The sequence below is a fragment of the Phalacrocorax aristotelis genome, unplaced genomic scaffold (genome assembly GCF_949628215.1).
Source record: "Phalacrocorax aristotelis unplaced genomic scaffold, bGulAri2.1 scaffold_63, whole genome shotgun sequence".
NCBI classification, from domain to species: Eukaryota; Metazoa; Chordata; class Aves; order Suliformes; family Phalacrocoracidae; genus Phalacrocorax; species Phalacrocorax aristotelis.
In genome coordinates this window covers 9,942-31,881 of record NW_027441124.1, presented here as the reverse complement: position 1 = coordinate 31,881, position 21,940 = coordinate 9,942, and the positions used below count along the sequence as shown (strand labels likewise).

At 54.6% G+C, this 21,940-nt stretch overlaps 1 long non-coding RNA gene across 1 annotated transcript in view; it reads right to left on the bottom strand.

Annotated features, from left to right (window-relative positions):
* Window positions 1–17,066, bottom strand: part of LOC142050911 (uncharacterized) — a 79,446-nt gene extending 62,380 nt beyond the window's left edge. The window contains exons 1-2 of the long non-coding RNA XR_012658197.1: window positions 16,874–17,066; window positions 16,506–16,615 (exon numbers count right to left, since the gene is read on the bottom strand). This is a non-coding gene — a long non-coding RNA (uncharacterized LOC142050911). The remainder of the gene's footprint in view (window positions 1–16,505; window positions 16,616–16,873) is intronic.
* Between the last annotated feature and the right edge of the window lie 4,874 nt (window positions 17,067–21,940).

Here is a 21,940-nt window from a genome sequence, read left to right as displayed (position 1 = left end):
GGGATATACTGGGAGGAAACTGGGATATACTGGGAGGCATTGGGAGGGAAGTGGGTGTCAACTGGGACATTCCAGTTTCCTCCCAGTACATCCCAGTTCCCTACCAGTGCAGCCCAGTACATCCCAGTTCCCTCCCAGTCCGTCCCAATCCCCTCCCAGTACATCCCAGTTCCCTGCCAGTATGTCCCAGTACATCCCAGTTCCCTCCCAGTACATACCAGTTCCCTCCCAGTACATCCCAGTTCCCTCCCAGTTCCCTCCCACTACATCCCAGTACATCCCAGTTCCCTCCCAGTACATCCCAGTTCCCTACCAGTACATCCCAGTTCCCTCCCGGTACATCCCAGTTCCCACCCAGTACATCCTACTACATACCAGTTCCCTCCCAGTTCACTCCCAGTACATCCCAGTACTTCACAGTTCCCTCCCATTTCATCCCAGTACGTCCCAGTTCCCCTCAGTACATAACACTTCCCTCCCAGTACATACCAGTACATCCCAGTGTCCTCACAGTACGTCCCAGTTCCCTCCCAGTATATCCCAGTTCCCTACCAGTACATCCCAGTTACCTCCCTGTTCCTTCCCAGTACATAACAGTTACCTCCCAGTACATCCCAGTAGATCCTGGTACATCCCAAATCCATGCCAGTTCCACCCGGTACAACCCAGTACAAGCCTGTACATCCTAGTTCCTCCACAGTACATCCCAGGGCATCCCCGCACATTGTAGTGCCTCCCAGTACATCCCAGTTCCCTCCCAGTACTGGGAGGGACCTGGGATGTACTGGGAGGGAACTGGGACGTACTGGGAGGGACCTGGGATGTACTGGGATGTAATGGGACGGAACTGGGATGTATTGGGAGGCACTGGGAAAGAAGTGGTAGTGAACCGGGAGGGAATTGGGATGTACGGGGATGAACTGGTAGGGAACTGGGATGTACTGGCATGGAACGGGGATGTATTGGGATGTACAGGAACAGAACTGGAATGTACAGCGATGTATTGGCATGTACTGGCAGCGAGCTGGGATTTACTGGGATGTACTGGGAGGAAACTGGGATATACTGGGAGGCATTGGGAGGGAAGTGGGTGTCAACTGGGACATTCCAGTTTCCTCCCAGTACATCCCAGTTCCCTACCAGTGCAGCCCAGTACATCCCAGTTCCCTCCCAGTCCGTCCCAATCCCCTCCCAGTACATCCCAGTTCCCTGCCAGTATGTCCCAGTACATCCCAGTTCCCTCCCAGTACATACCAGTTCCCTCCCAGTACATCCCAGTTCCCTCCCAGTTCCCTCCCACTACATCCCAGTACATCCCAGTTCCCTCCCAGTACATACCAGTTCCCTCCCAGTACATCCTGGTACATCCCAGTTCCCACCCAGTACATCCTACTACATACCAGTTCCCTCCCAGTTCACTCCCAGTACATCCCAGTACTTCACAGTTCCCTCCCAGTACATCCCAGTACGTCCCAGTTCCCCTCAGTACATAACACTTCCCTCCCAGTACATACCAGTACATCCCAGTGTCCTCACGGTACGTCCCAGTTCCCTCCCAGTACATCCCAGTTCCCTCCCAGTTCACTCCCAGTACATAACAGTTACCTCCCAGTACATCCTAGTAGATCCTAGGACATTTCAAATCCCTGCCAGTTCCACCCGGTACAACCCAGTACAAGCCTGTACATCCTAGTTCCTCCACAGTACATCCCAGGGCATCCCCGCACATTGTAGTGCCTCCCAGTACATCCCAGTTCCCTCCCAGTACTGGGAGGGACCTGGGATGTACTGGGAGGGAACTGGGACGTACTGGGAGGGAACTGGGATGTACTGGGATGTAATGGGACGGAACTGGGATGTATTGGGAGGCACTGGGAAAGAAGTGGTAGTGAACCGGGAGGGAATTGGGATGTACGGGGATGAACTGGTAGGAAACTGGGATGTACTGGCATGGAACGGGGATGTATTGGGATGTACAGGAACAGAACTGGTATGTACTGCGATGTACTGGGAGCAAACTGGGATTTACTGGGATGTACTGGGAGGAAACTGGGATATACTGGGAGGAAACTGGGATATACTGGGAGGAAACTGGGAGGGAAGTGGGTGTCAACTGGGACATTCCAGTTTCCTCCCAGTACATCCCAGTTCCCTACCAGTGCAGCCCAGTACATCCCAGTTCCCTCCCAGTCCGTCCCAATCCCCTTCTAGTACATCCCAGTTCCCTGCCAGTATGTCCCAGTACATCCCAGTTCCCTCCCAGTACATACCAGTTCGCTCCCAGTACATCCCAGTTCCCTCCCAGTACATCCTACTACATACCAGTTCCCTCCCAGTTCACTCCCAGTACATCCCAGTACTTCACAGTTCCCTCCCAGTACATCCCAGTTCCCCTCAGTACATAACACTTCCCTCCCAGTACATACCAGTGTCCTCACAGTACGTCCCAGTTCCCTCACAGTACATCCCAGTTCCCTACCAGTACATCCCAGTTCCCTCCCTGTTCCTTCCCAGTACATAACAGTTACCTCCCAGTACATCCCAGTAGATCCTGGTACATCCCAAATCCCTGCCAGTTCCACCCGGTACAACCGAGTACAAGCCTGTACATCCTAGTTCCTCCACAGTACATCCCAGGGCATCCCCGCACATTGTAGTGCCTCCCAGTACATCCCAGTTCCCTCCCAGTACTGGGAGGGACCTGGGATGTACTGGGAGGGAACTGGGATGTACTGGGAGGGACCTGGGATGTACTGGGATGTAATGGGACGGAACTGGGATGTAATGGGACGGAACTGGGATGTAATGGGACGGAACTGGGAAAGAAGTGGTAGTGAACCGGGAGGGAACTGGAATGTACGGGGATGAACTGGTTGGGAACTGGGATGTACTGGCTTGGAACGGGGATGTATTGGGATGTACAGGAACGGAACTGGAATGTACTGCGATGTACTGGGATGTACTGGCAGCGAGCTGGGATTTACTGGGATGTACTGGGAGGAAACTGGGATATACTGGGAGGCACTGGGAGGGAAGTGGGTGTCAACTGGGACATTCCAGTTTCCTCCCAGTACATCCCAGTTCCCTACCAGTGCATCCCAGTACATCCCAGATCCCTCCCAGTACATCCCAGTTCCCTCCCAGTCCGTCCCAGTACATCCCAGTACATCCCAGTTCCCTCACAGTACATCCCAGTTCCCTCACAGTTCACACACAGTTCACTCCCAGTTCCATTCCAGTACATCCCAGTACATGCCACTTTCCTCCAAGTAAATCCCAGTTCCCTCCCACTACATCCAAGTTCCCTCCCACTTCCCTCTAAGTACATCCCAGTACTTCACAGTTCACTCCCAGTACATCCCAGTTCCCCCTCGGTACATAACAGTTCCCTCCCAGTACACCCCAGTACATCCCAGTTCCCTGCCAGTATGTCCCACTACATCCCAGTTCCCTCCCAGTCCATCCCAGTTCCCTCCCAGTAAATCCCAATTCCCAACACTTTCCACCCAGTACATCCCAGTTCCCTCCCAGTACATCCCAGTTCCCTCTAAGTACATCCCAGTACTTCACAGTTCCCTCCCAGTTCACTCCCAGTTCCCTCCCAGTACATCCCAGTTCCCTCTAAGTACATCCCAATACTTCATAGTTCCCTCCCAGAACGTCCCAGTACGTCCCAGTTCCCCTCAGTACATAACACTTCCCTCCCAGTACATACCAGTACATCCCAGTGTCCTCACAGTACATCCCAGTTCCCTCCCAGTACATCCCAGTTCTCTCCCAGTTCACTCCCAGTACACAACAGTTACCTCCCAGTACATCCCAGTACATCCCAGTAGATCCTGGTACATCCCAAATCCCTGCCAGTTCCACCCGGTACAACCGAGTACAAGCCTGTACATCCTAGTTCCTCCACAGTACATCCCAGGGCATCCCCGCACATTGTAGTGCCTCCCAGTACATCCCAGTTCCCTCCCAGTACTGGGAGGGACCTGGGATGTACTGGGAGGGAACTGGGACGTACTGGGAGGGAACTGGGATGTACTGGGATGTAATGGGACGGAACTGGGATGTATTGGGAGGCACTGGGAAAGAAGTGGTAGTGAACCAGGAGGGAATTGGGATGTACTGGGATGAACTGGTAGGAAACTGGGATGTACTGGCATGGAACGGGGATGTATTGGGATGTACAGGAACAGAACTGGAATGTACAGCGATGTATTGGCATGTACTGGCAGCGAGCTGGGATTTACTGGGATGTACTGGGAGGAAACTGGGATATACTGGGAGGAAACTGGGATATACTGGGAGGCATTGGGAGGGAAGTGGGTGTCAACTGGGACATTCCAGTTTCCTCCCAGTACATCCCAGTTCCCTACCAGTGCAGCCCAGTACATCCCAGTTCCCTCCCAGTCCGTCCCAATCCCCTCCCAGTACATCCCAGTTCCCTGCCAGTATGTCCCAGTACATCCCAGTTCCCTCCCAGTACATACCAGTTCCCTCCCAGTACATCACAGTTCCCTCCCAGTTCCCTCCCACTACATCCCAGTACATCCCAGTTCCCTCCCAGTACATCCCAGTTCCCTCCCGGTACATCCCAGTTCCCACCCAGTACATCCTACTACATACCAGTTCCCTCCCAGTTCACTCCCAGTACATCCCAGTACTTCACAGTTCCCTCCCAGTACATCCCAGTACGTCCCAGTTCCCCTCAGTACATAACACTTCCCTCCCAGTACATACCAGTACATACCAGTACATCCCAGTGTCCTCACAGTACGTCCCAGTTCCCTCCCAGTATATCCCAGTTCCCTACCAGTACATCCCAGTTACCTCCCTGTTCCTTCCCAGTACATAACAGTTACCTCCCAGTACATCCCAGTAGATCCTGGTACATCCCAAATCCCTGCCAGTTCCACCCGGTACAACCCAGTACAAGCCTGTACATCCTAGTTCCTCCACAGTACATCCCAGGGCATCCCCGCACATTGTAGTGCCTCCCAGTACATCCCAGTTCCCTCCCAGTACTGGGAGGGACCTGGGATGTACTGGGAGGGAACTGGGACGTACTGGGAGGGAACTGGGACGTACTGGGATGTAATGGGACGGAACTGGGATGTATTGGGAGGCACTGGGAAAGAAGTGGTAGTGAACCGGGAGGGAATTGGGATGTACGGGGATGAACTGGTAGGGAACTGGGATGTACTGGCATGGAACGGGGATGTATTGGGATGTACAGGAACAGAACTGGAATGTACAGCGATGTATTGGCATGTACTGGCAGCGAGCTGGGATTTACTGGGATGTACTGGGAGGAAACTGGGATATACTGGGAGGAAACTGGGATATACTGGGAGGCATTGGGAGGGAAGTGGGTGTCAACTGGGACATTCCAGTTTCCTCCCAGTACATCCCAGTTCCCTACCAGTGCAGCCCAGTACATCCCAGTTCCCTCCCAGTCCGTCCCAATCCCCTCCCAGTACATCCCAGTTCCCTGCCAGTATGTCCCAGTACATCCCAGTTCCCTCCCAGTACATACCAGTTCCCTCCCAGTACATCCCAGTTCCCTCCCAGTTCCCTCCCACTACATCCCAGTATATCCCAGTTCCCTCCCAGTACATCCCAGTTCCCTCCCAGTACATCCCAGTTCCCTCCCGGTACATCCCAGTTCCCACCCAGTACATCCTACTACATACCAGTTCCCTCCCAGTTCACTCCCAGTACATCCCAGTACTTCACAGTTCCCTCCCAGTACATCCCAGTTCCCCTCAGTACATAACACTTCCCTCCCAGTACATACCAGTACATCCCAGTGTCCTCACAGTAAGTCCCAGTTCCCTCCCAGTACATCCCAGTTCCCTCCCAGTTCACTCCCAGTACATAACAGTTACCTCCCAGTACATCCCAGTAGATCCTGGTACATCCCAAATCCCTGCCAGTTCCACCCGGTACAACCCAGTACAAGCCTGTACATCCTAGTTCCTCCACAGTACATCCCAGGGCATCCCCGCACATTGTAGTGCCTCCCAGTACATCCCAGCTCCCTCCCAGTACTGGGAGGGAACTGGGACGTACTGGGAGGGAACTGGGATGTACTGGGATGTAATGGGACGGAACTGGGATGTATTGGGAGGCACTGGGAAAGAAGTGGTAGTGAAACGGGAGGGAATTGGGATGTACGGGGATGAACTGGTAGGAAACTGGGATGTACTGGCATGGAACGGGGATGTATTGGGATGTACAGGAACGGAACTGGAATGTACTGCGATGTACTGGGATGTACTGGGAGCGAACTGGGATTTACTGGGATGTACTGGGAGGAAACTGGGATATACTGGGAGGAAACTGGGATATACTGGGAGGCATTGGGAGGGAAGTGGGTGTCAACTGGGACATTCCAGTTTCCTCCCAGTACATCCCAGTTCCCTACCAGTGCAGCCCAGTACATCCCAGTTCCCTCCCAGTCCGTCCCAATCCCCTCCCAGTACATCCCAGTTCCCTGCCAGTATGTCCCAGTACATCCCAGTTCCCTCCCAGTACATCCCAGTTCCCACCCAGTACATCCTACTACATACCAGTTCCCTCCCAGTTCACTCCCAGTACATCCCAGTACTTCACAGTTCCCTCCCAGTACATCCCAGTACGTCCCAGTTCCCCTCAGTACATAACACTTCCCTCCCAGTACATACCAGTACATCCCAGTGTCCTCACAGTACGTCCCAGTTCCCTCACAGTACATCCCAGTTCCCTACCAGTACATCCCAGTTCCCTCCCTGTTCCTCCCCAGTACATAACAGTTACCTCCCAGTACATCCCAGTAGATCCTGGTACATCCCAAATCCCTGCCAGTTCCACCCGGTACAACCCAGTACAAGCCTGTACATCCTAGTTCCTCCACAGTACATCCCAGGGCATCCCCGCACATTGTAGTGCCTCCCAGTACATCCCAGTTCCCTCCCAGTACTGGGAGGGACCTGGGATGTACTGGGAGGGAACTGGGACGTACTGGGAGGGAACTGGGACGTACTGGGATGTAATGGGACGGAACTGGGATGTATTGGGAGGCACTGGGAAAGAAGTGGTAGTGAACCGGGAGGGAATTGGGATGTACGGGGATGAACTGGTAGGGAACTGGGATGTACTGGCATGGAACGGGGATGTATTGGGATGTACAGGAACAGAACTGGAATGTACAGCGATGTATTGGCATGTACTGGCAGCGAGCTGGGATTTACTGGGATGTACTGGGAGGAAACTGGGATATACTGGGAGGAAACTGGGATATACTGGGAGGCATTGGGAGGGAAGTGGGTGTCAACTGGGACATTCCAGTTTCCTCCCAGTACATCCCAGTTCCCTACCAGTGCAGCCCAGTACATCCCAGTTCCCTCCCAGTCCGTCCCAATCCCCTCCCAGTACATCCCAGTTCCCTGCCAGTATGTCCCAGTACATCCCAGTTCCCTCCCAGTACATACCAGTTCCCTCCCAGTACATCCCAGTTCCCTCCCAGTTCCCTCCCACTACATCCCAGTACATCCCAGTTCCCTCCCAGTACATCCCAGTTCCCTCCCAGTACATCCCAGTTCCCTCCCGGTACATCCCAGTTCCCACCCAGTACATCCTACTACATACCAGTTCCCTCCCAGTTCACTCCCAGTACATCCCAGTACTTCACAGTTCCCTCCCAGTACATCCCAGTTCCCCTCAGTACATAACACTTCCCTCCCAGTACATACCAGTACATCCCAGTGTCCTCACAGTAAGTCCCAGTTCCCTCCCAGTACATCCCAGTTCCCTCCCAGTTCACTCCCAGTACATAACAGTTACCTCCCAGTACATCCCAGTAGATCCTGGTACATCCCAAATCCCTGCCAGTTCCACCCGGTACAACCCAGTACAAGCCTGTACATCCTAGTTCCTCCACAGTACATCCCAGGGCATCCCCGCACATTGTAGTGCCTCCCAGTACATCCCAGCTCCCTCCCAGTACTGGGAGGGAACTGGGACGTACTGGGAGGGAACTGGGATGTACTGGGATGTAATGGGACGGAACTGGGATGTATTGGGAGGCACTGGGAAAGAAGTGGTAGTGAAACGGGAGGGAATTGGGATGTACGGGGATGAACTGGTAGGAAACTGGGATGTACTGGCATGGAACGGGGATGTATTGGGATGTACAGGAATGGAACTGGAATGTACTGCGATGTACTGGGATGTACTGGGAGCGAACTGGGATTTACTGGGATGTACTGGGAGGAAACTGGGATATACTGGGAGGAAACTGGGATATACTGGGAGGCATTGGGAGGGAAGTGGGTGTCAACTGGGACATTCCAGTTTCCTCCCAGTACATCCCAGTTCCCTACCAGTGCAGCCCAGTACATCCCAGTTCCCTCCCAGTCCGTCCCAATCCCCTCCCAGTACATCCCAGTTCCCTGCCAGTATGTCCCAGTACATCCCAGTTCCCTCCCAGTACATCCCAGTTCCCACCCAGTACATCCTACTACATACCAGTTCCCTCCCAGTTCACTCCCAGTACATCCCAGTACTTCACAGTTCCCTCCCAGTACATCCCAGTACGTCCCAGTTCCCCTCAGTACATAACACTTCCCTCCCAGTACATACCAGTACATCCCAGTGTCCTCACAGTACGTCCCAGTTCCCTCACAGTACATCCCAGTTCCCTACCAGTACATCCCAGTTCCCTCCCTGTTCCTCCCCAGTACATAACAGTTACCTCCCAGTACATCCCAGTAGATCCTGGTACATCCCAAATCCCTGCCAGTTCCACCCGGTACAACCCAGTACAAGCCTGTACATCCTAGTTCCTCCACAGTACATCCCAGGGCATCCCCGCACATTGTAGTGCCTCCCAGTACATCCCAGTTCCCTCCCAGTACTGGGAGGGACCTGGGATGTACTGGGAGGGAACTGGGATGTACTGGGAGAGACCTGGGATGTACTGGGATGTAATGGGACGGAACTGGGATGTATTGGGAGGCACTGGGAAAGAAGTGGTAGTGAACCGGGAGGGAACTGGAATGTACGGGGATGAACTGGTTGGGAACTGGGATGTACTGGCATGGAACGGGGATGTATTGGGATGTACAGGAACGGAACTGGAATGTACTGCGATGTACTGGGATGTACTGGCAGCGAGCTGGGATTTACTGGGATGTACTGGGAGGAAACTGGGATATACTGGGAGGCACTGGGAGGGAAGTGGGTGTCAACTGGGACATTCCAGTTTCCTCCCAGTACATCCCAGTTCCCTACCAGTGCATCCCAGTACATCCCAGATCCCTCCCAGTACATCCCAGTTCCCTCCCAGTCCGTCCCAGTACATCCCAGTACATCCCAGTTCCCTCACAGTACATCCCAGTTCCCTCACAGTTCACACACAGTTCACTCCCAGTTCCATTCCAGTACATCCCAGTACATGCCACTTTCCTCCAAGTAAATCCCAGTTCCCTCCCACTACATCCAAGTTCCCTCCCACTTCCCTCTAAGTACATCCCAGTACTTCACAGTTCACTCCCAGTACATCCCAGTTCCCCCTCGGTACATAACAGTTCCCTCCCAGTACACCCCAGTACATCCCAGTTCCCTGCCAGTATGTCCCACTACATCCCAGTTCCCTCCCAGTCCATCCCAGTTCCCTCCCAGTAAATCCCAATTCCCAACACTTTCCACCCAGTACATCCCAGTTCCCTCCCAGTACATCCCAGTTCCCTCTAAGTACATCCCAGTACTTCACAGTTCCCTCCCAGTTCACTCCCAGTTCCCTCCCAGTACATCCCAGTTCCCTCTAAGTACATCCCAATACTTCATAGTTCCCTCCCAGTACATCCCAGTACGTCCCAGTTCCCCTCAGTACATAACACTTCCCTCCCAGTACATACCAGTACATCCCAGTGTCCTCACAGTACATCCCAGTTCCCTCCCAGTACATCCCAGTTCTCTCCCAGTTCACTCCCAGTACACAACAGTTACCTCCCAGTACATCCCAGTAGATCCTGGTACATCCCAAATCCCTGCCAGTTCCACCCGGTACAACCGAGTACAAGCCTGTACATCCTAGTTCCTCCACAGTACATCCCAGGGCATCCCCGCACATTGTAGTGCCTCCCAGTACATCCCAGTTCCCTCCCAGTACTGGGAGGGACCTGGGATGTACTGGGAGGGAACTGGGACGTACTGGGAGGGAACTGGGATGTACTGGGATGTAATGGGACGGAACTGGGATGTATTGGGAGGCACTGGGAAAGAAGTGGTAGTGAACCGGGAGGGAATTGGGATGTACTGGGATGAACTGGTAGGAAACTGGGATGTACTGGCATGGAACGGGGATGTATTGGGATGTACAGGAACAGAACTGGAATGTACAGCGATGTATTGGCATGTACTGGCAGCGAGCTGGGATTTACTGGGATGTACTGGGAGGAAACTGGGATATACTGGGAGGAAACTGGGATATACTGGGAGGAAACTGGGATATACTGGGAGGCATTGGGAGGGAAGTGGGTGTCAACTGGGACATTCCAGTTTCCTCCCAGTACATCCCAGTTCCCTACCAGTGCAGCCCAGTACATCCCAGTTCCCTCCCAGTCCGTCCCAATCCCCTCCCAGTACATCCCAGTTCCCTGCCAGTATGTCCCAGTACATCCCAGTTCCCTCCCAGTACATACCAGTTCCCTCCCAGTACATCCCAGTTTCCTCCCAGTTCCCTCCCACTACATCCCAGTACATCCCAGTTCCCTCCCAGTACATCCCAGTTCCCTCCCGGTACATCCCAGTTCCCTCCCGGTACATCCCAGTTCCCACCCAGTACATCCTACTACATACCAGTTCCCTCCCAGTTCACTCCCAGTACATCCCAGTACTTCACAGTTCCCTCCCAGTACATCCCAGTACGTCCCAGTTCCCCTCAGTACATAACACTTCCCTCCCAGTACATACCAGTACATCCCAGTGTCCTCACAGTACGTCCCAGTTCCCTCCCAGTATATCCCAGTTCCCTACCAGTACATCCCAGTTACCTCCCTGTTCCTTCCCAGTACATAATAGTTACCTCCCAGTACATCCCAGTAGATCCTGGTACATCCCAAATCCCTGCCAGTTCCACCCGGTACAACCCAGTACAAGCCTGTACATCCTAGTTCCTCCACAGTACATCCCAGGGCATCCCCGCACATTGTAGTGCCTCCCAGTACTGGGAGGGACCTGGGATGTACTGGGAGGGAACTGGGACGTACTGGGAGGGACCTGGGATGTACTGGGATGTAATGGGACGGAACTGGGATGTATTGGGAGGCACTGGGAAAGAAGTGGTAGTGAACCGGGAGGGAATTGGGATGTACGGGGATGAACTGGTAGGGAACTGGGATGTACTGGCATGGAACGGGGATGTATTGGGATGTACAGGAACAGAACTGGAATGTACAGCGATGTATTGGCATGTACTGGCAGCGAGCTGGGATTTACTGGGATGTACTGGGAGGAAACTGGGATATACTGGGAGGAAACTGGGATATACTGGGAGGCATTGGGAGGGAAGTGGGTGTCAACTGGGACATTCCAGTTTCCTCCCAGTACATCCCAGTTCCCTACCAGTGCAGCCCAGTACATCCCAGTTCCCTCCCAGTCCGTCCCAATCCCCTCCCAGTACATCCCAGTTCCCTGCCAGTATGTCCCAGTACATCCCAGTTCCCTCCCAGTACATACCAGTTCCCTCCCAGTACATCCCAGTTCCCTCCCAGTTCCCTCCCACTACATCCCAGTACATCCCAGTTCCCTCCCAGTACATACCAGTTCCCTCCCAGTACATCCTGGTACATCCTGGTACATCCCAGTTCCCACCCAGTACATCCTACTACATACCAGTTCCCTCCCAGTTCACTCCCAGTACATCCCAGTACTTCACAGTTCCCTCCCAGTACATCCCAGTACGTCCCAGTTCCCCTCAGTACATAACACTTCCCTCCCAGTACATACCAGTACATCCCAGTGTCCTCACGGTACGTCCCAGTTCCCTCCCAGTACATCCCAGTTCCCTCCCAGTTCCTTCCCAGTACATAACAGTTACCTCCCAGTACATCCCAGTACATCCTAGTAGATCCTGGTACATCCCAAATCCCTGCCAGTTCCACCCGGTACAACCCAGTACAAGCCTGTACATCCTAGTTCCTCCACGGTACATCCCAGGGCATCCCCGCACATTGTAGTGCCTCCCAGTACATCCCAGATCCCTCCCAGTACATCCCAGATCCCTCCCAGTCTGTCCCAGTACGTCCCAGTACATCCCAGTTCCCTCACAGTACATCCCAGTTCCCTCACAGTTCACACACAGTTCACTCCCAGTTCCATTCCAGTACAGCCCAGTACATGCCACTTTCCTCCAAGTAAATGCCAGTACCCTCCCACTACATTCAAGTTCCCTCCCACTTCCCTCTAAGTACATCCCAGTACTTCACAGTTCACTCCCAGTACATCCCAGTTCCCCCTCGGTACATAACAATTCCCTCCCAGTACACCCCAGTACATCCCAGTTCCCTCCCAGTATGTCCCACTACATCCCAGTTCCCTCCCAGTCCATCCCAGTTCCCTCCCAGTAAATCCCAATTCCCAACACTTTCCACCCAGTACATCCCAGTTCCCTCCCAGTACATCCCAGTTCCCTCTAAGTACATCCCAGTACTTCACAGTTCCCTCCCAGTTCACTCCCAGTACACAACAGTTACCTCCCAGTACATCCCAGTACATCCTAGTAGATACTAGGACATTTCAAATCCCTGCCAGTTCCACCCGGTACAACCGAGTACAAGCCTGTACATCCTAGTTCCTCCACGGTACATCCCTGTGCATCCCCGCACATTGTAGTGCCTTCCAGTACATCCCAGGTCCCTCCCAGTTCACTCCCAGTACACAACAGTTACCTCCCAGTACATCCCAGTACATCCCAGTAGATCCTGGTACATCCCAAATCCCTGCCAGTTCCACCCGGTACAACCCAGTACAAGCCTGTACATCCTAGTTCCTCCACGGTACATCCCAGGGCATCCCCGCACATTGTAGTGCCTCCCAGTACATCCCAGTTCCCTCCCAGTACTGGGAGGTATCTGGGATGTACTGGGAGGGAACTGGGATGTACTGGGATGTAATGGGACGGATCTGGGATGTATTGGGAGGCACTGGGAAAGAAGTGGTAGTGAACCGGGAGGGAATTGGGATGTACGGGGATGAACTGGTAGGGAACTGGGATGTACTGGCATGGAACGGGGATGTATTGGGATGTACAGGAACGGAACTGGAATGTACGGCGATGTACTGGGTTGTACTGGGAGCGAACTGGGATTTACTGGGATGTACTGGGAGGAAACTGGGATTTACTGGGAGGAAACTGGGATATACTGGGAGGAAACTGGGATATACTGGGAGGAAACTGGGATATACTGGGAGGAAACTGGGATATACTGGGAGGAAACTGGGAGGGAAGTGGGTGTCAACTGGGACATTCCAGTGTCCTCCCAGTACATCCCAGTTCCCTACCAGTGCAGCCCAGTACATCCCAGATCCCTCCCAGTCCCTCCCAGTACATCCCAGTTCCCTCACAGTACATCCCAGTTCCCTCACAGTACATCCCAGTTCCCTCACAGTTCACACACAGTTCACTCCCAGTTCCATTCCAGTACGTCCCACTACATCCCAGTTGCCTCCCAGTTTCCTCTAAGTACATCCCAGTACTTCAAAGTTCCCTCCCAGTACATCCCAGTTCCCTCACAGTACATCCCAGTACTTCACAGTTCACTCCCACTACATCCCAGTACGTCCCAGTTCCCCCTTGGTACATAACACTTCCCTCCCAATACATCCAAGTTCCCTCCCAGTACATCCCAATCCCCTCCCAGTACATCCCAGTTCCCTGCCAGTATGTCCCCAGTACATCCCAGTTCCCTCCCAGTACATACCAGTACATCCCAGTTCCCTCCCAGTACATCCCAGTACATCCTGGTACATCCCAGTTCCCACCCAGTACATCCTACTACATACCAGTTCCCTCCCAGTTCACTCCCAGTACATCCCAGTACTTCACAGTTCCCTCCCAGTACATCCCAGTACGTCCCAGTTCCCTTCAGTACATAACACTTCCCTCCCAGTACATAACAGTACATCCCAGTGTCCTCACAGTACGTCCCAGTTCCCTCACAGTACATCCCAGTTCCCTCCCTGTTCCTTCCCAGTACATAACAGTTACCTCCCAGTACATCCCAGTACATCCTGGTACATTCCATATCCCTGCCAGTTGCACCCGGTACAACCCAGTACAAGCCTGTACATCCTAGTTCCTCCACAGTACATCCCAGGGCATCCCCGCACATTGTAGTGCCTCCCAGTACATCCCAGGTCCCTCCCAGTACTGGGAGGGACCTGGGATGTACTGGTAGGGAACTGGGATATACTGGGATGTAATGGGACGGAACTGGGATGTATTGGGAGGCACTGGGAAAGAAGTGGTAGTGAACCGGGAGGGAATTGGGATGTACGGGGATGAACTGGTAGGGAACTGGGATGTACTGGCATGGAACGGGGATGTATTGGGATGTACAGGCACGGAACTGGAATGTACTGCGATGTACTGGGATGTACTGGGAGCAAACTGGGATTTACTGGGATGTACTGGGAGGAAACTGGGATATACTGGGAGGCACTGGGAGGGAAGTGGGTGTCAACTGGGACATTCCAGATTCCTCCCAGTACATCCCAGTTCCCTACCAGTGCATCCCAGTACATCCCAGATCCCTACCAGTGCATCCCAGTACATCCCAGTACATCCCAGTTCCCTCACAGTACATCCCAGTTCCCTCCCAGTTCACACACAGTTCACTCCCAGTTCCATTCCAGTACAGCCCAGTACATGCCACTTTCCTCCAAGTAAATCCCAGTTCCCTCCCACTACATCCAAGTTCCCTCCCACTTCCCTCTAAGTACATCCCAGTACTTCACAGTTCACTCCCAGTACATCCCAGTTCCCCCTCAGTACATAACAGTCCCCTCCCAGTACACCCCAGTACATCCCAGTTCCCTCCCAGTATGTCCCACTACATCCCAGCTCCCTCCCAGTCCATCCCAGTTCCCTCCCAGTAAATCCCAATTCCCAACACTTCCCACCCAGTACATCCCAGTTCCCTCCCAGTACATCCCAGTTCCCTCTAAGTACATCCCAGTACTTCACAGTTCCCTCCCAGCACATCCCAGTACGTCCCAGTTCCCCTCAGTACATAACACTTCCCTCCCAGTACATCCCAGTACATCCCAGTAGATCCTGGTACATCCCAAATCCCTGCTAGTTCCACCCGGTACAACCCAGTACAAGCCTGTACACCCTACTTCCTCCACGGTACATCCCAGGACATCCCAGCACATTGTAGTGCCTCCCAGTACACCCCAGTTCCCTCCCAGTACATCCCATTACGTTCCAGTGCCCTCCCAGTACATCCCAGTACATCCCAGTTCCATCCCAGTACATCCCAGTTCCCTCCCAGTACATCCCAGTACTTCACAGTTCCCTCCCAGCACATCCCAGTACGTCCCAGTTCCCCTCAGTACATAACACTTCCCTCCCAGTACATACGAGTACATCCCAGTTCCCTACCAGTTCCTTCCCAGTACATAACAGTTACCTCCCAGTACATCCCAGTACATCCTGGTACATCCCAAATCCCTGCCAGTTCCACCCGGTACAACCCAGTACAAGCCTGTACATCCTAGTTCCTCCACACTACATCCCAGGACATCCCAGGACATTGTAGAGCCTCCCAGTACGTCCCAGTTCCCTCCCAGTACAACCCAGTAGATCATGGTACGTCCCCGTTCCCCGCACTGTACGTCCCCATTCCTCGCACTGTACTGGGAGGACAACCGAGCCTGCGCAGTGATTGACATAGGGAACGAGCAAGTTTGTACCAATCAGCAGACAGGACAATAATGACTATGTATGAGTATGTGAAATTTTCATCTATAAATTGTACGGGAAAGCTATGTGAGGTACGCACGCGAGGAGGAGCGATCCCCCGTGCGTCCGGCGCCGCGAATAAAGAATGCCTGCTCTTTAATACTAAATTGGTGTTGAGGAGTCGTTTCCGATTTTAACGCGTTTTTCGGTAACACAGGGAGTCAGATCAAGAGAGCCAGAGAACAACAAAACACCGACAGGCTACAGGACAGAGCAGGAGGAATAAAAAAAAAAAAAAAAACGGAGCCAGAGCCAGGCAGAGAGAGGCGGAGAAAGAAAAAGGAGCCACAGGCTACAGGACAGAGAGAGGGAGGACTGAAAAGACGGGGAGGCAGGGAGCCACTCAGAGCGAGACGGAGAAAGAAGGTGGGGGGGGGGGCGCAAAAAAAAAAGTAAATTTTGCAGCAGGTAAGGAAAGAGAGGGGGCCGGGGGAGAGACAGGGAGGGCCCAGGACGTACAAGAGAGGCAACGGGGCCCCAGTGGCCCAGGACTCACCGCGACTCTCGCTCTCAGCGCTGCTGGCACAATTTAGCCGTTCAGATGCTTCTTTCCCCTCCTCTCCTCCCTGCCTCTTCTGCAGCTCCAGACTCTAGGCCGTCCTCCACCTGAAGAGAATACGTGGGTGTCTTACAGCTCTTACCAGATGAGGCTTCCTAGGCACGTAGCCTAGCTTGCTCGTGCACTACACGCCCGTACCCAACTCCGGGTTACGCGTACAGACCCTACGGTGCACGTTGGTGGCCTGGCCCGCTGCGGGCTATGAAGGGGGATCCTTCCTCCCCCACCTGCATGGACAGGCTCTCTCTTGCCTGCGGCAGGAAGGCAGCTGGCAGCCAGAGCACCTTCAGTTTCTTCTTCTTTACCTTTCGTTGGCGTCTCCAGCTTCAGCCGAGGCAGCTCCTGTCCGCAGCCGGGAAGGGCTTTGTCTATCCCTTTTCGGCCCTGCGCTGCGAGGACGGCGAGGACGGGCAGAGAGAAGCCACGCGAGCCTGAGACGGCCACAGGCAACGGCATCCCCGGGGGAAGGACAGACAACCACGTCCTCAGCACGGTCTCTGGGAGAGGGAAAGAAGAAACAGCGACCGTCATTACCGTCCATCGACCCTGGCCAAAGCCTCTCCTTCCGCAGGGGCTTCTGGACACACCGCTCCCTCCCCACGCTACTGCTAAGGGCCCCTGCACCAAGGGGGAATCCAGTGCGCTTGAGGGACGGCTTGCTGCCTTCACGACAGGGCCTGGGGGCGGCCTAAGGCTATGCAGCACGCTTATGGGGAGGTGCCGGAGCTGGGGGCAGGCGCACGGGGCAAGGGGTGCCCGGGGAGGCTGAGCGGGACCTCCGGTGGGCCGGGGAGGCGGCCATCATCTGCGCCCTGGGCACGGGGAAAAGGTCATCGTCCTCCTCCTTTCCCTCTTCCCTTCTGTCAGCTCCCGGGGAACTCACCGCTTCTCGGGAAGCGGCCGCACCCGCAAGCCCCCAGTAATCAACACGAAGCCAACCCCAAAAATACACCTCGCGTACCGTACGCGCCACGGCCGGCCGGCACCCGAGCGCCGGAAGACCGCGCCTCCCGCCATGCCCGGCGAACCACGTGACAGGGCCGGCAGCCACTGCGCCAGGAATACAGCTCCCGGCATGCTCTGCGGCACAACCCGGCCGCCCGGCAGCCGCAAGGACTACAGCTCCCGGCATGCTCTGCGGCACAACCCGGCCGCCCGGCGGCCGGTTTGATGCGGAGCCACCCAGCATCCCTGCGAGCACAGCTGCAGGCGCAACAGCAGTTACGCAGCCACAACTAGGCACTAAACAAAGGCTTTCCAACACTGGAGGTCTAGAACAGGTAGACATTAGCACAGAAGCACAAGGGGCTCCGTCACCCTGCACAAATCTCCCCGTGCCTACACACGCACACGTTCAGAAGTTAGTTATCAGAAAACGCCCGACTCAGCCATTTGCCACAGTCACGAGACTCACGACATGATAACACGACATGACACGCGAGGTGGGCTCAGAGTTTTAAGGCAAGAAATACCTCCCACGCCCCCCACCCGAGATCTTTCAGGGTCCACACCTGCCATCGCCCCGCACCAAACCTACCCGGCCAAAGGCTTTCAGGTGGCCCGAAACACTGTACACAGAAAATAACCAGGGACAGACCTGCATTGTTCGGAAGCGAACGATGCCCGACCGGGGCTCCTCTGCGGGGCACGGAGCCCCCCGGCCCCGCCCGGAGACACACACCCGCCCCCCGCTGCCCGAACTCACCCACCAGCGCTCTCCGGCCCCCGGACACGGCCGCGCTGCTCTCTCAGGCGGCTGCCGCAGGCGAGGCTCGGGCACCGCCAGGCCTCCAGCCGTCCCGAGGGGCTGCCGGACACCGCAGGGGATGGCTGCCGGCGGCCGGACCGCCGCGGCGCTCCCCGCCCAGCTCCGAGCAGGCTCCGCCGGCCGCGGGCTTCCCACGCCGGGCCGCAGAGGGGCCCCGGCACCGCACAGGGACGCCTCGCGACCCGGCCGCCACACGCACCGGCCCTTCGGCCTCCACACGCACCGCTCCCGCCCCCGCTCCGCCGCGCACGCGCCACCGGAAGCCCGAGCCCCGCGGGGCGGCCCTTAAAGGGCGGCCGGAAGGAACGGCCCCCACCGGCCCCGCCACCGCGCCCAGCCGGTGAGCGCCAGCGCCCCCTGCTGGCCGGGCCGCGCTCAGCTCGCGAGGGCGCCGAGGGCCGGGCGGGGCGGGACGCGCCGGCTCGGGGCCAGCGCCTTCTCGGGGCGAGCGGGAAACCCCTGCGGGCCCCGGTCACGGCCGGGCACAGCCGCGCGCCCTCCGAGAGCTGCTGAACGGGGCTGCCGCTCGTGACACATACCGAGCCGTCTGCGACGGGAGCGGGCAGAGGAGGAAGGGGCCGGCGGCCGCGGCGCCCTGGCCCCAGGCGGGGGGGGGGCTGGGGCCCGGGGGGCCGCCCCCCTACTCACAGTTCCCTCACAGTTCCCTCACAGTTCCCTCACAGTTCCCTCACAGTTCCCTCACAGTTCCCTCACAGTTCATCCCATGGACGGAACCGGGACCTACTGTGAGGCACTGGGAAAGAAGTGGGAGGAAGCCGGGACAGACCAATATAGCCCAGTATGGACTAGACCAATATAGCCCAGTATGGACTGGAGGGAACTGCGAGGGAACCGCGAGAGAACCCCACAGAACAAACCATGGGGCACGAGAAGGCAGAGAATTAAGAATTAGGGACAGGGAGCCAGAAAAAAAAAAAAGAAAAAAACCAAAGGGAGACAGAGAGCAAAAGGAATCGCAATGCGTACGGAGAGAAGAGAGAAACAATTCTAGCATAGGGTCACGCGGGAGCCAGGGACAGCAAGATGGAGAAAGGACAGAAGCTACAGGCTACAGGGCAGAGAGGGAAGAATTAATGAATAGACACAGAGAGATGGGCAGAAAGACATGGAGAAAGGCTAAAGATCACACGGCCTACAGGGAAGAGAGAAGAGAGGGAGGAATTTTAAAAACAGGGGCAAGAAGCCAGAGAGAGGGAGAGAGAAGCAACAATAAAATGGGGACAAGCCACAGGGCAGCGAGGAGGGAATCAATGAATAAGAACACGAGACCAAAGAGAACACAATGTAGAATGGAAAAAAGGAACAGCGGCCTACAGGGAAGGAGGAATTAAAGATCAGGGACTGGGAGGCAGACAGAGACACATGAAGAAACAAGTGGAAAAAAAAAAAAAAACCAACAGCAATGGGCTACAAAGACAGAGAGGGAGGAAATGAGGAAATAAAACGTCGCAGCAAGGAGCTGGACAGAGAGAGATGAGGACAAACAAATAGCACGGGTCCACGTGACAGAGAACGTGGAATTAGAACACAGAGAGAGGGAGCCGGACAGAGAGAGAGGCCGAGAGAAACATCTAGACAGGCTACAGCGGGCAGAGGCAGGAATTAAAACCTAGGGACAGGGAGCTGGACAGAGAGAGATGGAGGTCACAGGGAACAGCGGTGGCTGCAGGAAGAACAGGAATTCATGAATAGGGAAAGGGAGCTGGACAGAGAAGAACTCAGAAAGGCAAGAACAGTAGCAGGGTACAGAGCAGAGAAGACGAATTAAAAAGCACGGGGGGAGCGTTGAGGCAGACAGAGAGAGATTAAGAAAAAAGTCACGGGCTACGTGGCAAAGAGGGAGGAATTCAGAAACGAGGATGGGAACCAAGGGAGAGTGTGCTGGTGAAGGATAACGGGCATTAAAAGTGAGGGACGGGGAGCTGGGAAAAGCGAGGCAGAGAAAAACAGAATCACAGAGAGAATCACACAAAGCCAAAAAAGAAGAAACTGAACAACAGGAACAGGTGTAACCAAAGCGATGAAATCAACCAACCAGAGACGGTGTTCCATTACGGGAACATGGAGCGTACCAATCAGCGCACCTGTCGATCTGCATTTTAGTGCCTAGGCGATCGTTAATGTCAGCAGAACAACAGACAACATGCTTCTGTCAGAAAAGGATGACAAAACGCGGTTTCGCTTAGCGGACTGAGAAAACTAGCCAAGACTGCCAAGAGTAAGAGCCGAGAAGCTAAAAGGTAATTCCGGCAGGGGGAGATCGCGACCACCGACTCACAGACCACCACCGACCCAAGTAACACCACCTACTCAGAAGAGAACAACGGAAGAGGACAACCGAGCCTGCGCAGTGATTGACATACGGAACGAGCAAGTTTGTACCCATCGCTAGACAAGACAATAACGACTATGTATGAGTATGTAAAATTTTCATCTACAAATTGTACAGGAAAGGTGCGTGAGGTACGCACGCCAGGAGGAGCGATCCCCCGTGCATCCGGCGCCGTGAATATAGAATGCCTGCTCTTTAATACTAAATTGGTGTTGAGGAGTCGTTTCCGATTTTAACGCGTTTTTCGGTAACAGTTTTGGCACCCCAGGTGGGAACCTGCTTTTGAATCTCGACGGATCCGTGGGATCGTGGGACCTGCAGCCGGCCCCGAGGAATTCTCCGGGAGAGCTTCCGATCCCCGGGCCAGAGAATTCTGAGCAAGATCCCCTGGATTGAGGTAAACAAGGCATTCTTTGAAGAAGAAACTTAGGTAGAATAATACGTGGGGTTAGTTTCCCACATAGGATAGGATAGCGGGTTTGAGTCCCACAGGCCTGCCCGTAAGGCGCGGCGAAAGCCACGCAGGGTCGGGGCCAAGAGGTGCCTCGGTTGGTAAGTCTCTGCTAGGCGAAAGCCTGTGGAGCGGGACCCGAGGGTAGGGGAGTCTTCAACAGGGGGTTGAAGTCTCCAGGGATATCTAGCAGGGGGCTACAGATCCCAGTGGCAGATTTCCAGTGAGACCTCTAACGGGGGTTGGAGTCCCTCTGACTAGTATTTGTGATAGTGCACTATCACAACTACTAGTCGACTGGGAGACGGGAGCATTACTGAGTAGGAAACCTATCCCACAGAGAACACCTTTGCGATGTATTTTGAAGCACTGCAAAGACGTCGGGGGCGGTGACCCACTAACTCGGAAACCATTAATTGAATATTGCAATCATTGGTGGCCAACGTATCAATTGGAAGGTGGGCACAAATGGCCAGAACACGAGACATTGCAATATCGTACCATCTTGCAATTAATGTTGTTTTGTAAAAAGGGAAGGCAAATGGGAAGAAGTGGCATATGTTGATTTGTTCTTTACACCGTGGAATCATCCCGAGCAGCAGAAACAGCGTGAGGTATGTCCACAAGATTCTACGGCAATGTTTCTGAAAAGAGGAAAACGTGGTGAGAACTTGAAAGAGTGTTGCTCTACTTGTGATACTGGATACTTCGCTTGATGAAACTGACAAGAAAATAGTATGGAATACAGCCAGAAGGCAGGTGCAGGGAGCACATGCTAACGGGAATTTACAGAGAACAAT